The following is a 4,284-nucleotide window of genomic DNA, read 5'->3' as shown; positions in this document are numbered from 1 at the left end:
TGGGGGGCCAACTTCACGGAGGTCACTGATTCTTGATGTTTCTTTTTAACTGACACAGCAGTTAAAAATGCTTGTGATTTATCATGCTTTTAAAATCCTTCATAAGTTATTACACTGTTGGATCCTATACTGTATATTCAAAGAGCTATTATAATTATAATCTTCAGATTAATAACTCTTTACAAAGACTGCATACTGAATATGGGTGAAGATTGTGTTGTTATCATCAACAACAAACCGGTATCACCTGGTTGCAGTCTCTTTTTGGTATTCCTTGCCATAACAAATGTGCTTTACAAACACAGTTACAGCAGCCCAAAAAAATATAATGTTATAAAGTCAAGGGTCAAGAGCCCAACTAAAGCAAACACTAATCACCTTGATGGTAGCATCAAATGAAACAATAAAAATCATCATCTAAATCTGTTTATTCTCAATAAGCGCTTTTGTAGATGTCTGACAGAAATAAAGTAAGTCTGGTGATGCTGTTTGTGGAGTTTGTTAATCATTCTCTGCTGAGATCACGAAAGATTTAATGTCTTTTGTATTTCAGTTGATTTCATCGAAGGCTGTGTCTGGAAGTCAGTTGTATGTTTGGAGAAGGTTCTTATAACAAAAAAAAAAACTGTTAGCTGAGTGTGCACTCATGAACTCACCATGTGAGAGCACTGTGATAGTGTTGAGAAACAGGATATAGAAAGCCTCCTCGGTGACTGATATTTGAACTGCCTCCTTTCAAGCTGCTCAACATTTTGAATTCACAATGAGCTCACATATTACTCACATGGTGAGTATCACCGTATGAGAATGGTGTAATGTCACTGTGATCATAGCATGATCTCACGTGTTTACTGGGTATTCTTCATAACCCGAGAATGCCGCGACACATACCTGGGAGTCATATGTATCAGGTTTTAAAGAGACAGCGCTGATTTTAAAGTGAAACCTGCTGAAGTCTGTCATGTAAATCAAAGAACAAAAGAAAAAGAGAAAGCCTTGGACTGTTCTAGTCGCTGATTAACTTTTATAGCTTGAATAAAGATTAATCTGTATAGTTTATGCATATATAATATAGTTTGTGAAGTTTGTTTTAAAATCACTTAAATTAAAAGTTGTTATATTTCAGAGCCTATTAAATGTTAAAAATAATGGCTTTCAATTATACTGTAATGTTGAATGGCTATAATTAATAGGTCAAATTGAGGGGAAATGCACCAGCAGAACAAATTAAAAACAGTGTAAATATGTTTAGTTATTGTAGTAGTAAAAACTGCCTGTTTTTGCAAAAAGAGTTTCATGGCCGGTAAAAAAAAAATTTTGGCCAGTAAATTTTATCATGTCACCGGCCATTGGCAGATGTGGCAAAAAGTTAGTTTTAGGCCCTGGAACCAAGTATACTGAGTATACAGAGAGTGCCAGAGCAACAGCTGGTGAGCAAGGTTCAAGCCAACTGAGGTAGATTGCAAGAATTCGCGGCCCAGTCTCTCTGCAGAGTCTTAAAACATGATGGGCATCTGAGGGTCCAGTAGGCAAAGGGGCATTAAGTCAGCCATGGAGGCAGTGTGGAGGTTGCTTCAAGGTGGTTGTGGATCAGGAGATGAGAGCCGTGAGTGGGGTAGAGCTACCTGGACACAAGTTGGGCTCGATCAACCCCAGCAGGGTCATCTGGGCGAGGGTGTCTGATTGTTGAAAGACCCGAAACACCCGATGGTCCCAGGAAACATCACTGATGATGTATCTAGGAGCATCACATAGTGATGTATGTTATATGACAGATGAAGGTTATTCTGCTGTGACTTCAGCTCTGAAATCAAACCCATCACGCCTGAGAGAACTGAACCTGAGCGGGAATAAACTAGGAGACTCTGGAGTGAAAAACCTCAGTGATCTACTGATGAACCCACAATGCAAGCTGGAGAAACTACAGTTAGTAACATTACAGTATACTGTACAGCAGTTACAGTGAGATTAAAGTTTAGTGTATAGCTTCTTAAAGTCACCTTGAAATCAAAATGAACAATTTTTATTTTTTCTAATGGAATATTGTAGTGCTTATTATAAATGATTTATCTGTGCACTACATTCATTTATTCAAATTCACGTGGCCCCGTGAACTTAAAAAATTGCAATGTTTTTAATTATTGCACTGTATGGTATTTACTCATTATGAAATAAACTCACAGATGAACTTAACATGTGCCTGATTTATTGTCTTTTCTCTCTTTGTCCTCAGTCTGTGTGAATGCAGTATTACAGAGAAACAGTGTCTCATCCTGACTTCAGCTCTGAAATCAAACCCATCACAGCTGAGAGAGCTGGACCTCAGTGGAAATAAAATAGAAAACAGGAGTGAATCACTTATGTGACGTACTGAAGGATTCACACTGTAAACTGGAGAGATTGGGATGAAGACTTTTTTTGTTATTTAAATGAAACAATGCAGTGTGATTTTTCTCATTTCTCCTAATGTAGGTTAAAATACTGTTATATGACAGATGAAGGTTCTTCTGCTGTGACTTCAGCTCTGAGATCAAACCCATCACACCTGAGAGAGCTGGACCTGAGAATAAATGAACTAGGAGACTCTGGAGTGAAAAACCTCAGTGATCTACTGATGAACCCACAATGCGAGCTGTAAATAATAGAGTTAGTATCATTATACTGTACAGGGGTTACAGTGTGATTAAAGTTTACTCTTACTTTATTTTAAGACAACAGGCTAAAGTCACATCATTGATATCACTACATCTTCTGGCATTTCCTCATCTAAAGAAAGATTAAAAATGACTATTAGCTAATTAGCTACTGATTGTTCAGTATATAAAAGAACATTAAACTCATTTGATACTTTGTGGCTATAAAATGTGCCGAAATCTGACAAATTTGCTGTGAAAGACAGTAGTAACAAGGCTAAAAATAATGTAACGATGCATTTAACACACATGAGCTTAATGTGGATCTGAATCATTGCATTTTCTTATTCTTTCCTTAGTTTGAGTGGATGCAGTATTACAGAGAAACAGTGTCTCATCCTGACTTCAGCTCTGAAATCAAACACATCACACCTGAGAGAACTGAAGCTCAGTGGGAATCAACTAGGAGATTCTGGAGTTGAAAACCTTGGGCTTCTGCTGAACAGTGCACAATGCAAGCTGGAAAATAAAAAAAAAACAGTTAGTAATTATACTGTACAGCAGTAACAGTGTGATTAAATTTGACTATAAAGTTATTTATTTAAAAGCAACAGGGCCTAAGTGACCATTTATAGCACTGCAAGTAATTGACAGGAGTTAAGACCACACCTGCTTACATGTAAAGGGCATGTAGAGGAAAATGTATCTGTATAAGGAAGGGTTTCTCTGTATAGCAGTGCAGATATGTAAATCTACAGCTGGCTAGTTAGAAGTCCATAGGCTGGGTCAGTATTAAAGGTGTTTATTGTGTTTGAACTGGTCTTTTTGAGAATGACACTAAAGGAAAGTGTTTGTGGAAAGTACTTCACATATAGAGATGATTTGGGTGTTTTTTTTTTTATGCAAATGACTAAACTCGGGCACACATTTGCTCAAATAGAATACTCCAAATGTATTAACATTAGAACGAGATTAAGAACTAATTCATGTGATAATGTCATAAATAATGTCTGTTGAGAAGGTTAACAGTCACTGTTTTGACTCAACAAACTTAAAAACAATTGTTAAATAAATAACATTGCAAAAGTTACGCAGCACTGACATTCAACAAAACAATTGCTAGATAATTGTACCTGTCGATCTCTGGGTTGGTTTTATATCTCACCTTCTCTGAAAAGCCAGTCTGATGTAGATATGAGTTGTTACAGTCTCTCTGTGAATGCAGTATTACAGAGAAAAAGTGTTTCATCCTGACTTCAGCTCTGAAAACAAACCCATCACACCTGAGAAAACTGAACCTGAGTGGGAATCAAATAAAAAACACAGGAGTGAATCACTTATGTGACGTACTGAAGGATTTATACTGTAAACTGGAGAGACTGAGGTCAGTAACATTCACATAAGAATCAAAATGCTTAAAATCACTTCAACATTAGACATTAAATGAAACACTGTTACTCAATATCTCAAGAAGAGCTTTAGTTCGCATTAAAATAATTCCTTTACAGACGACGGTGTTAGCAGGATATGTGCAACTGTGGCACAAGTATCTTCTCTCTGTCAGCTTAACGGGGTTGCTCAAGATGGGGATCAAACCCAGGTCTCTCACGTTCAAAGTTACTGAGTTTACTGATTGAGCTAACTCCCCAAT

At 37.0% G+C, this 4,284-nt stretch overlaps 1 long non-coding RNA gene across 1 annotated transcript; it reads left to right on the top strand.

The window, feature by feature from the left end:
* The first annotated feature begins 1,775 nt into the window (after positions 1-1,775).
* LOC107659627 (uncharacterized) lies at positions 1,776-2,287 on the top strand. Its single transcript, XR_001630934.1, has 2 exons — positions 1,776-1,926; positions 2,234-2,287. It is a non-coding gene; the product is annotated as an uncharacterized LOC107659627 (long non-coding RNA).
* The last annotated feature ends 1,997 nt before the right edge of the window (positions 2,288-4,284 follow it).

This window comes from Sinocyclocheilus anshuiensis, unplaced genomic scaffold, assembly GCF_001515605.1.
Source record: "Sinocyclocheilus anshuiensis isolate Anshui unplaced genomic scaffold, SAMN03320099.WGS_v1.1 scaffold1361, whole genome shotgun sequence".
NCBI lineage: Eukaryota > Metazoa > Chordata > Actinopteri > Cypriniformes > Cyprinidae > Sinocyclocheilus > Sinocyclocheilus anshuiensis.
This window is presented reverse-complemented; position numbering and strand designations above follow the sequence as displayed.